The 13,306-nt window shown below is 41.3% G+C and overlaps 1 long non-coding RNA gene across 1 annotated transcript in view; it reads left to right on the top strand.

The window, feature by feature from the left end:
• Window positions 1–13,306, top strand: part of LOC135422155 (uncharacterized) — a 36,765-nt gene extending 23,459 nt beyond the window's left edge. Inside the window, exon 7 of the long non-coding RNA XR_010434349.1 lies at window positions 1,440–13,306. This is a non-coding gene — a long non-coding RNA (uncharacterized LOC135422155). The remainder of the gene's footprint in view (window positions 1–1,439) is intronic.

Below are 13,306 nucleotides of genomic sequence, written 5' to 3'. Positions count from 1 at the left end.
CAGCAGGCAGCTCTCATGGGACCTGGGCTGCCATTGTCCTCTTCATCCCTTGGCAAACTATACCTTTCAGTCTTTTCAGACTGGGCGCTCAACAAAGTCTAAGAGAATTAGCCGTCTACTGCTGTCAGAAGCCAAGAGGATTTGGACACCCCGCACTTCTTGGCTCCTTTGCAACCCTCAATTTCAAACAGCTCCTCAATATTTCACGGCACTGTTTGCTAGAAAAAAAATAATCCCTCCAACCAAAAATAAAATTTGTTTGTAAAAAATAGAATTAAGGCAGATGCCCTTCCCATGCCCTGCTATCTGTGCAGAAACTAGCCAGGTTGCTAAGAGTTAAATCTGTTCCTGAGTTGGCCCAATCAAGTTCCTTTTTGCCTTCTTATTAGGTTAAATAAATAGAAACTTCTTGCAATATCCATCCATAACGATAAGCAATTCCCACTATAATGGAGGGCTAATATATAAATTCAGCCCACATCAGTTTTGTGTCAACTAGCAAAAACAGAAACAATGGAAACTAGACTGTCATGGCTCTGCATAGGTCAACAACCAAGGTTATCTGTATTCAATTACTGGTATCTGCAAACTTGCATACTGTCAGCTGATCATAGACTAAATGAAAACTTATCATGCACAGAGGCAGCAAATACATTTATTTGAAGCAGGCATCATATTAGTTCACTGGTTCGACTGTGGTTAAGGGAAAAAAAAAAAGAGGGTTATCAGTCTTTTGGGAAATTCTTTCAAATATAACCTGCAGCAAATATCTAAAATTGGGGATTATCTATGTTATAAATCTTTGTTCAAAAAGTAGAAAAGGAAAAGAAATTGCTCCGTAGCCCTCTAAGACGATAAATTATATTATTTAACAATAGATAAACTTAGGGCACCTTTCCTGTGGTACAGCCCTATTGTGAATTAAGCTTTAATCTGCTTCACCTCAACATCTGTTCCGTGGAACCAAAGATCTGGCTGTATTGGACACAGACAGTAATTTGTTTGTTAACTGCTTCTCCGGAACAATATATCATTTCAGAAAACAAAGCCTACTAACACAACGCATATTTATCTGTTTCCTCTATCTGTGTTCCTTTTTCCATAAGTGCAAGTTCAGGCTTTTGAAATGTTTTCGTAGTGATAATTTGTGATGCTGTTAGATTCATAACCTTGGAAAAATAGATTTTTATTTCAAGGGTTTTTTTCATCTTTGACCAACAGATGTTCTGTTCAAAATCTGAAAGTAGTCACAATGTACGTACTAGCAAATTATAATTGTTAACGCCCCTGTGGAAGGAAAATGTCAATAAATATTTGCTATCAGTAGACTGTTTGGAAACAAAGGTATTTACTTCACAGAAGTTCATGTGCTCAACCTTCCTATTCGGCTTTTCCAACAGTCTATTCAATTAGACATTTAACATTTTGTTTGTTTTTAGAAGAGGAAGTGAAAAATAACTTCAAAGAAACAAAAAATAACACATAAAAGCCAGTGGGCATCCTGTATTCCATTGTAAAATGGCAACACATTTCAGGAATACAAAGGTGACCACAGAAACAAGCTGTGATCCAGTGCCAGCATTTTACCACTGCACACCAAGGTGGCAATCGAGGAATAAAAACCACCTGGGACTGGGATGCAGAGAAGTGTCAAACATCTGTCTTCTAATGATAGCTCTCCAACCCTATGGATAGTCTCCCCTAATAGACAACTTTGGTAAAAACCATATTTACCTGTAAGTCTCCACATCTTTCTAGTGAGACATACAGTGTCCAAATGGTTCATACATCCTACCAGTATTTTAAAAGTTGATAATTGATATTCACCCCTCCATTGAAGGGGCTAAAACTTCTCTCTTCCCCTCTCTTTCTTTCTTTTGGCTCGAAACAGGCAAATCACTGTGATTTTCAACAGGAGGGTGAACTGGTGTAGACTCAAAACTGTCCTGCAGAAATGTCCTAAGTCTATACCCTGATAGTCCTTGCACACAATATGCCATCCTTGTTTTGTGTTATATTGTATTGTGCTGTAGTATCTTCTACTCTATATCTCATTGCATTATTTTATCTCCCTCATTGTATCACTGTGTGTGTGTGAACCCTTCATAGTGCTGTACAGAAGAATAGGACTAATATCTAACACATGCTGTCGTGATTTGGGGAATCAATCTCTGTACCACTAAAATTAATTCTGTTTTATAGCATGGACTGCACTGCATCTGTTTCAGAAAGCAAGCCCCATATGGACTGGAGTTTCCTGGCCATCTCTGCAGCCTCTTGTCCTCTCATTGATACACTAACCATAGGAGATGCAGGTTGCATCCTTTTACCTGGCTACAGAGCTAACAGAGAAGCATCACTAAAATGGGAAAAATCAGCCATGCAAATCAGCCAGAGAAATGGCTGCCAACCAAAGCAGAGGAACTTTTCCAAGTCTGAACCCTATCAGGCAGCAAGTTAGTAACTGTTTTGTGGATTCATTTGATGAGCTGATAAATCTGATAAGAGGGCACCTGAGGTGTTACACAAATCAGGAGAGACTGAGAATCCATGATCCTGAGAAGTCAGAGGCAAGAATTTGTGTCTAGAAGAAGAATTGTGACCTACTTAGAGGAATCTGACTTAAGCCCCAAATAATGCTCTTGCTCAAGCATGAATTACAAGCAGCTGAAGAAAGATGAGCTTTTGCACTTGTTGTCTAGCCAAGTTTGCCCACATTTAATGAGAAGTACGACTTGGTGCCATTTTGTATTCCCGTGCTGTGGTGCAGATGGAGAGGCCTCTCTGAGTGTGAGTCCAGAAGCCACTCACCCACTCCTCCAGGCACTCCACACATCCTGCCCCATGCCTGTCCTTGCAGAGCCTGGAGCCAGAAAGCATCAGGTTCAGGAGCAGAAGGAGCAGCAGTAGATGTGAAAAACAAATGGGAACCAGAGCTGGCAGCAGTGCCAGAACATTGGGCATGGATCAGGCTGGAGAAAAAGAATTAACAGTCCCATGCCCAGAAGACTGGAGAGTAAGAGAGCAGCAGTCACCCATGGAGGGAGGGGAAATGCTAAACTGTCACACCTAAGCTCAGGTACAATAGTCTCAGTACAGTAAAATTCCCTGGGGCAAAGTTGATGGTGAAAATATAGGTCCTGGTTCACCCCCATGCTGGGCGATGCCTCGCTGTGTGTCAAGTCTGGGCAGATGCTTTGTGTGTTGTGTTGTTTGGGCCAAAGTCCCACAGGAAAAAAAAGCGAGTCCAAATTGAAAGATGCTATGAGTCAGTCTTCTGATGAAAGAGAGGAACGTGATGTTGGGGCTGGCAAACATGATAGTGCTGTGGGATTAAAAGAAAAAAAAAAGAAAGATAAAGAAAAGCCCACAGAGAAAGGGTATGCAAATTATGGGAAAAAGAGCAAAAGAGGAACTTTTCTCCAGGGATGCTACATCTCTGCCTTCCATTCTCCCAGAGGATCGTGGCTATGGCAGTGGGTGAGCTCTTCCAGTTGAGATACAGAAGTAAGAATGTAAAAACTAATAACTGAAGCACTCCATCAGCCTCTACCAAAGAAGTGTTTTAGTTTGGTTTTGAGGCAACCTGGGTTCCTGACCTAAGCTTTTCCCCCAGAGATGGGAGAGCCCTGGCTATTGCCCTGCCAGTCTGGGCAGGCTGTGAGAGTAGCAGCATGGCCCAAAATCCACACAGGAAACTCTTGGACCCACACTGGCATCACAGGCACTGCCTAGCACCACAGTTTGAAGTGAGGCTAATCTGAGCTAAAGCTCAAGTTTTCACCACCTCCTATTATCTGGAAAGCAAAACTGAATCCTGGCATTAGCACTGCTTGGCAATGGCAAGGGGAAAGCAGGAATTGCATGGAGGGCACAGAACAGGGGAAATTACTGACAGTGCAGGATGGCTGAACACGGCATGGTTTTGGTTAAGAAAAGAAGTGTTTTCTACAGCAAAGGCCCCACATTCAAAGACACCACTTTAACTTAGCCCCAGCAGCACTGGAAATGCAAGCAGAGCAGAAGGAAAGTAGAAGAGGCGGCTGTTGTCAGAAAACAGTTCCTGGAAAATATTAAAGTTCTCTTGAGGCATGTAGAAAAATTCCAGGATACCATATTATTATTGTTATTATTATTACCCTTGATCTTTTGGAAGGTGGGAAGGGAGCATATGCAGTCTTAAAGGAAGAAGACAAGACATCTGTAGCCTTTAAAAAGAAAAGCACTAAAAAGAAGGCTTCTAGGCTCTCCTTACAACATTTTTAATTATCTTCCTTAAGTTTCCCAAATAAAAACACATTGCATGGAGCCTCACCCAATAAAACTATGTGGGTAAATACAATACCCATTGTCTAATCAATATCATATTGCTCATGGCTTTAGCTTGTTCAATAGCTGAGTTCACTGACTCCTGAGTTGCACCTAAGGATGCCAATATCTGCTTAATGTTGGACAAACTGCATTTGTCATTCCCTGTAACTGAGTTCTTTAATCTCATTAATAACCCACAGATACCAAAACACAGCTTTGGCTTTTGGCTGGAATATGCCAGGTTTCCAGTGTGCACTTTTAGCTCAGGGGCTAATGTGTTGTGCATTAAATAGGCTCGTTGCCCCTGCAGAGGCCACAGCCCTCCTGCCCCATTGCTCCTCAACTTGGACACCCATAAATGCCAGAAATTGCAAAAAAAAAATAAAACCCAAGAGAAGCCATCAGATACAGAGAGTTAGAGGTCATGGAAGATAAGAAACACACAGAATTATGTCTGTATTAAGTGTGTCATAGCCCCCACGCCGTGTCGCCTGCTGTGGCCTCAGCCCCAAGTGCTGGGGAGGCAGGAACAGCTCCTGCTCCCCAGGCCTCGTCCTTCTGAGCTTGCCTGCATATGGCAGCAAACCCTGTGCTCCAGCCCCAGAAGTATGCATCAATAAATTATCTTCATTGGAAACACATTGCAAACAAAATGCAAATGGCAAGAAAGTGCTTGTTCTCAGAGGTCTGTCTTGAGAGTTCATCTACCCAGATTATAAACACTTGATAAGCATCCTGGTTTTCAGGCTAACTGTCTGTACGGCAGATCCCAGGACTAGGCTCCTGGGATTTCAAAATGTATCATGAAATAAAAACAGCTGCAAGGGAAACTCATATGACTAGGATAGGTGCCATATAGCAATTAACAGCCAGAAGTTTTGATCTGGAAAATCACATTTATTTTAATTGCTTCACTGTTGTATTCATAAAGAATTTGGCTCATTTGATTATTTTCCTTATTAGATATACTACTTAACTTTGGAACAATGTAGTCATTAGTTCCATTGTTCCAGGTTTTTCATTGCAGTGAATTGAATGACAGAGACATGTTCTGCAAGGAAGATTGTTTATAAATATTTATCATAGCCTTAACAGATATTTGTGTAATCCATCCTAATTTTTTTAGCACATAATTCACTAGTTATTTAATCTGCTGTGTGATGAGTGCAGGTTCCTTAACCTTGAGTTCAATAAGGCATTTGAAGTGTGTGATCTCTTATCACAAGAACAGAGCAGGGGAGTAGTGCTTCTTTTTTATATATTCCTTTGAAAGCCCGTATTCTCTCCATTTTCCTTTAGCAGGCTGTTTGAAGAAGATGCACATGCTTGATTGCTTTCACCTCTGCCATTCCTTTCTTTTTTGACTCAGCACAGTGGTATGGATAATCCCTACCTTGGGGAGCCGCTGCCCGTGCGGGCAGGACGGGACTGGGAGCGAGGATGGCACAGGGACACCGTGCCCGGGCACTGGCAGGGTGCAGCCGGGGCGCTGTGAGCGCACCTGAGAGAGGGGTCGGGGCTATAAAATATGCATAGGCCCTTCTGCAGCAAACGAATCTACTTAATTGAAAGGAATCGGGAGGTGAAAAATGAAACTTGGCAGTTCAGCTTCGCTCCACCATTTGGTGGTTGTTGTGGGACTCCAGCAAAAGGGAGCTATCACTGCGGGCATAATTTACTTGATTTTAAGGATCTGTATGAATTCTGGCGACATACCAAGTAGCCATTAGCTACGAGGAGCGTTTCCCGATGCTCATTTGTTTTCCATGTGTGAATTTTCACTCTTCCAAACTTTCTTTAGAAAAAAAAGTACTTTTTCTTCATCAATTCCACGTGGAAAATACAACAAAAATACAGACAATAAATTATTCAAGAAACACAACCGATTTTTTTTTTTAATGGAAAAATACTGGTTCTGGAATCAAACTGGCCGCTTGCTTTGATTTCGATATTTTAAGTTAAGTGTTATAAAATTATATGCTTGTTCACATGCTCAAGCACAGTCTTTCTGCTCAAATTATCCTAAATAGGGTAACTCAATAGCAAAGTAGGCAGGCTTTTAATGCTATTACTATTAGGAAAATACCATTAATACGAGACACATGCAGGATGGCATTACATCAGTAGGCTGCATTTATTTAGTAAGTATGCAGGAACAGCCCTGTGGATCAGAGCAGAGATGCTGGGCCTTTAACACATGTAGCTTGGCTTAGTCTCCAGGTCAAAATCTGTTAATGTAATTTTCTGTATAAGAGCAAGAATTTAAAATCCATGAGGTTTTAATGACACATTCCAAGACTGGGGGGATGTGGGGGACGCTGATTTTGTTGGATTTTTTTTTATTTGTCCTACTCGCATTAAATGTGAACTTCTTTGAAATGTGTGTGTTAGACACTGAAGCTAATCTGTGAAATAAGATAAACTTAAAAAAAAATCGCTTTCAATTTATTTGCTTGAAAAGTTTGTTTTTGGTCAAGTTATGTTTCAAATTAAAAAGATCATTATTGGTAATTTGCATTTACTTATTGAAGCATTACATGATAAACCAAAACCATGTGTCAAAATGTAACTCTCATAAAATAAGTGCACTGAGATAAAGGGACTTCAGAGATTTAAAAAATCAATGTGACACTTAAAAAGACATCTAAAAAGGGTGCCTGCCTTCAAAACAGGAGTGTTTCTATTTCAAATAATTAATATGTTTTGGTTTCTTCATTTTTGCGGTCTCATAGCACAACTTATATATAAAGCACTATGTTGAACACTCATATTTTGGACCGAGCTCTTGTTTGTGTCTATTTAACAGCTACTCACAGCTGCCTCTGCTTTGAAAGTATTGGGAAAATTTCTTCACAAGCTCCAGTCAATACAAACCACTGATGTTTTTTTAAGCGGCCCTGGCCAGGTGTGGGTGGTGCAGGCAGGATGCAGGCAGGGTGCAGGCAGCTGCCTGCCCACAGCACCCACTGTTCCCTCTCTCACCTGGGTGCCCTTGCAGGCTGTACCACCAGTACACCTTGGGGAGGCCTTTCCTGCTGAATGGATAGCCTGCAACTTATCTGGTTAATATATAGATTTATATTTCAAGATTTGCTGCAAATTGAACTGTGCAAAACACACCTGCCTCCCTGTAATGTTAGCAAGCAATGTAAAAATTGTAATTTACTTTTTTCTTGGTGTACTAAGGAGAAGGAGAATGTGAGTGATTGCTAACTGGCTCGGGAAACCTTCTATTGGTGTGAAAAAGAAACACAGGACAGGGGAAGGTTTCTTGGTTTCACTTACTCAAAAAGTTAAAGTGTATTAAAGGAAGACTTCTGCTTTCATGAGCTCATAGTGTTAGACCCCCTTTTCCATTCAAAATTCAAACCATAGAAGCTTCTGACAGCACCCCAGCATCATCCCCTCCTGAAGATGAAGCACAAGCGAGCACACACAGACAGGTCTGCAGACCTCAGGGCAGGATGTGGCTGTGGCTGGGGACTCTGGTGCAGTGACACAGAAGTGCAGCAATCAGGTGCTCTGCTCAGAAATGCAAAGTTTATTGCTGTAACAAGCAATACAAAGAAGCCTATTTTGAAAGCAAGAGGCAGCATACATTGCCAAGAGAGTGTAAGTGCCCCTTGTTGCAGAACGCCAAGCCCTTGCCACCACTCACCTCCACACTGGAGAGCACACCAGCACCTGAGCAGTCCACCAATATCTGTAGGATAATGTATTTTTAACATGAAATACCTGCTGAAGAGCTCTGCTGACCATGTCTCTTTTCTTCCTAACTCCATTTTAAATTTAACCTTAAGGGCTTTCCTTTGACCTCACTAATTTATATGAACCCTGGCCAGATGTTATAACCAAGCAGCCCCATCAGATCTCCTATGCAGAACTCACTGGGGGCTGCAGGGTGTGCATGCACAGGGCAGGAGCTGAGCATCTTAAATTACATCATGGATGGTGAGAAGCGTAAGGTGATCAGATAAATTACCAGATGCTGATAAATCGAGTGCTGGGTCTCGCCATAACTCTCAGCTCTCCCATGGGTACATTTCTCATTTTACTCTTTATGTTCACCCATCCTCCTTCTGCTTCTGTTTCCTGCTGGTACCAGAAGAGCTGAGCGATGGAGCTGAGGTTAGGAAAGTCACCTATGGTGTGTGACCTTCAAGGTTTGCCTTGATCTTCAGCCTTTCCCTCGTCTGTGATGCTTCTGATGCTTGTGTAGCCAATTCTTTGTGTCACGTGAAGGCCTGAAGTGATGGTATGGCTCTGCTGGCGGCTCTCCAGCAGCACCAAGGTCCCTCTACCATGTCACCCGCATGCCTGACCAGTGGGAGAGACCTCTTCCCTTTCTGACTCTTCATAAATTAAAATGGCCATGGATTTTTTTCATGATCTTCAAGTGTATTGTTCTCATTTCTATTTGTAACTTGAACAAAAAAGATCTATTTAATGGTTTGCTTTTTTTGTGTTTAGTCTCCCTCTGCCCACAGAACATCAGCATTTAGGTCACGTCCCTCAAAACCTTTCACTGTTTGTGTGTGTTTGTCAAGCACTGGGTTTACATGATTTTTCACGCATTAGATTAATTAGTGGTATCTGAAATGTGATACATCCCATGAAGCACAGGGATTTGTCTGGCATCCCCAGTGGGAGGCTTGGGAGCCCCTTCCCAACAGGTCAGGCTCAGTGAACTCAGTGGTCCCTGCTACCCGATGAGGCCCCGCTCAGCTGCCTGCAGCGCCGCTGGTGATACTCCCCTTTGAGAAATCTTACTCTCTCATCCTCACAATGGTTTCGTCCTCTGAGTGTGGGTTCCTCCAGTGTGACCACGGCTCCATCCCTAGCACCCACTGGTCTCTGCTCACAGCTCCCCTCCTACCACTGCACAGCCCAAGGGGCACCCAGTGAGGCAGACAGATTTTATAACTTAGCCTTGGTAGAGATGCTTCACAGCTACCTGTGACATATGTGTATACATATGTGCACTTTTATACATATGTGTGTGTGTGTGAATGTATAAATAAATATATACATGTATGTAAATATACACATATACTTCTACATATATATATACACACACACACACACAGATGACATCCATATGGCATGTGTACATATGGGGTGCATGTGTCTATGTGCATAAATATACGTATAGAGACAGGATTTACTATGCACACATATATGTATGTGTACACACATATGCATACTTACATACATCATATACCCACTTGGGCTGTTGCTTTGGTCCTGCCACTGTTGTGCCACATTCTGCTTGGCACTATGATGATGGAGTCTGCCATGGGATTGTGTGTTTTGGGAGGAGAGGTTGCTCTTTTTTGTGAAAAATAACCTTTTCTTGGACACAGCTCCTTGAGCCTTACACATACAAATGGACTGTTCCTTGTGATTAGCTTTGCTAAGCAATTTTTTTGATGGTTTGGACATAAGCAGCTCTCATTTCATTGACTGTAGCTGCAAAATATTTGTAAAAAATTTTAATTATAAACTTAGCAATTAGGATATTAACTTAAATCATTATATTTTAACTTATGACCCTAATGTGTGTTAATGACAACAGCAACAAAGAGAGACATGCATAAGAAATTATAGTGAATTGCTCCATAGTACAGATGACTTATGCTCTTCCAAGAGGCACGCTGGTGCTGGGAGAGGCAGACTTATTCCCAGCAGGCAGAACTTTTATACAAAGAAAATGAAAGAAAATGAAAGGTTTGGTTTGTTTTTTTTTTTGACAACTGCTCCTTTTCACTTTCTCAGCGAACTCCATGTCTCTGTTTTATGGTGCAGCAGGCCTGGCTTTGCAAAGTTTCATTCTTCTGGTTTGCAATAACAGAACCATACTATCTGTGTGAATAAGGCATTTTCTCCAAAGAACATGCCTAATGGTTAGAGTCAGTGTACCAGATGGGTTGTAAAACACTTTGAAACAACTCCTCTCAAAGGATATTGTACTCCTGAAGCTGTATGTTTGTTTTATTATAAACAGAGCTTTCCAAGTAAAAAACATAGAAATGCTGCCTACTTCTGAAGCAAACTGACATGTGGAGCCGTGCTAGATCTCTGCTGAAACAGAACTTAATTTATTGCCCCCCCTAAATATCAAAGGGGTCTGAGGAGGAGCCATATCACATTTGGTCTTTTTAACTGAAAGACATTGTGGGTGACTGAAAAACTCATGTACTTTTCATTTACCATCTGATCAATAGGCATGGATGGTGTCCCTCCAGCCCGCTGATTTTAGTCCTTCCCTGGTCTAGCATTCCCTCCAGCCCCAGCAGCAGCCCTGTGGGGCGAGTAGCACATTTGATGCTGATTTTTCTCTTCTAATCTCCTCAGAGAGGGCCCTGCAGACCTCAGTGCTCAGCTGGAGGCCAAGTGTCTGTCTGGAGACATGCTCCTGGGGGAACTTCCAGCGGGGTGACAGGGTGAACGGATGACAGTGGCTCCCACATGCTTGCCCGTGCCAGGGTGTGCTGCCAATGCCATCAACACCGTCATGTCAAGCCTTAACAGCCAGGGAGTCATAGAACGGCTTGGGTTGGAAGGGACCTTAAAGATCACTTAGTTTTAACCACCCTGCCTTGGGCAGGGATATTTTCCACTAGACCAGATTACTCAGAGCTCCATCTGATCTGATCTTGAACACTTCCAGGGATGGGGCAGCCACAACTTCTCTGGACAACCTGTACTAGTGCCATACCCATTCATGATATCTTCTTTTTATTTTTTAATAAAATGTCTTTTGTACAACTTTTGTGCATTGAAAGACCAAGCAGTCTGCTTGGCTATGTCACACCAGTCAGTCTAATAATTATCCCAGGAAGTAGGAAGAAAAGTCAACGTCCTTCTGCACCATGGAAGTACCATCAGCTCTGTAGTAAGAATGGAGCTCCTGGTGGTGTTGGCCTTGTCCTCTTCCAAGGTGTGACTTTCCTGCCTGAAGTCAGTAATAAAAGTTCTTCCCAACAATTTACACTTTGTCTGATTTCCAGAATGTGCCATCTGAAAGACGGCTGCTCAGGACAATCCATAGGTGAGACGGGAAGAGAAGACCTGACTGCAAACAGCCACTGTCTGCAGTCACCGTTTTATTCCTTTAAGACATGAGAAACTGGAATTGTCGCTGTAAAACATAATTAGCATCCACATTATGATTCGTCAGACACCACCCATAAGAGAAAAGCTAAGCGGATTTTTTAATCTGAATTTGTACAGGCTTTTCTGTCATTCTTTAAGTAGATTCATTATTATTTTTTGCCTATAATTTGTATAAAGTACTTAGCATTCAAAACAGATCCTTTTTAACCTTTTGACCAACTTAGCTTTTTGTACTTTTTTTTTTTAAAAAGGGGGGAGATGGAAAGGGAGAGAAACCCTTTAAGTACCCTGGGCCTGGGTTCCTTCAGTATGCAGGCTGTAAATGTTTTACTTTGATTTGAGATACATGACAATAAATTAGGGGACATTTATCAAAGCTGCTTTGTTGCATTGCTGACAAAAGCTGCTTTTTGCATAAATTACTGCATTATACAAATACACTTAGCAGGATCCTGTTTCTTTGATGTTAGTGGAGGAGATTTATGTCCAATGGAGTTTTTATTTATCTGCCCTGTTCACCTCAACAAGGGCAGGACATATTCCTCAATTAGTTCCATACCCGTAGAAATGACATATATATCTCACAATTAGAAGCAGAGAAATTTAAACAAAACAAAACAAAAAAAGCACAAGTGCACTTTTTCTGGCAAGTCTAAACTACTGTACAGTGTAAAAAGTAAATATTAGGCTGGAGCTGTGGCTTTGAAATCTTTGTTCTTCAACTGCTTTGAAAGCTATTTAAGTAAGCTAATTTTGACAAAACAATATTCCCTTTGCAGAAAAGCTTTTCTAGACTTCATTAAGAGACTAAGCAAATACGAGTCCTTTTCAACAAATACTTGATAGCCGAATAAGTAGGTTAAAAGAATAGATTCCCTGGGCAGTAATCCTCTCTGGAACTGTATTTATGCTAAAATCTCTTTCGATGAATATCTAATAAACTAATGAAGGCCATCTTAGGCTAAATGGTGAATTAGGATGGTTAGAAAGGGACTTGTCAAATGAATAAATTGGCTAAAGAGTTACACTGCTTAAATGAATACAGAATCTCTTGAACACCATTTCTGAGCACTATTCTTCTGTCACTCACCATCTCCATACCTCAGCCTACACGTAATTTATTTTGTTCCTAGGTCAGCGGTTCAAATGCAGCCCTATGTGGCCACTTGGAGCTGTTGCTATACAATGGCCTGAAATCATTCTGGAGAACCCTTTTCTGTCTCAGATCTAAAAAGAAAAAGAAACAAAAATTAGAAATATACTATTACCATCCTCTTAATATAAATATATATATATGTATTATAATATATATGTGCGTGTATATATAGTGTTTTTTGGTGTGTTTTTTAACCAACTCCAGCATATCACTGGGCAAGACCATGCAGAGGAGATGATCTGCACTGGAGACTACTAGTTACAGCCCCAAAGTTGTCAGGACCTGTGTGAACTTTAAAGCTATGCCAACGAGGTGAGAGTTGATGCTGAGAGGGCTGAATCAGCTCATGCAGATGGTTTGGAGCATTGTCCTCTACATCCTTGGACAATCATTCCCCAAAACTGGAGTGAAGCCCCTACATCTCCAGAGCTCTCTACTGAAGCCAAAAAGCCTATAATTGGTTCCTCTCATGTTTCACACTTTCTTTGCTGGCCTCTGCCAAGCACGTTTTTGATCAAAATATTTCTGTCGGAAGGACTTCGAGCTCTTGTTCATTCTTGTCTATGAAGCTATTGAAGGTTTTCAACTTACAATAAAAGAATTCTTTTCTGAAACAGTTATAAGATTTTATTAGCAAACTCTTGTTTCGTTTGAAATGCTCTTGTATGTTAATAATTTCAACTTTTTAATTGGATCACACCCTTTTAAAAAAAATTCTGGAAA

Source organism: Pseudopipra pipra, chromosome 14 (genome assembly GCF_036250125.1).
Source record: "Pseudopipra pipra isolate bDixPip1 chromosome 14, bDixPip1.hap1, whole genome shotgun sequence".
Lineage (NCBI taxonomy): Eukaryota > Metazoa > Chordata > Aves > Passeriformes > Pipridae > Pseudopipra > Pseudopipra pipra.
Note: the sequence above shows the minus strand (reverse complement) of the source record. Positions and strands in the feature narration are given on the sequence as shown.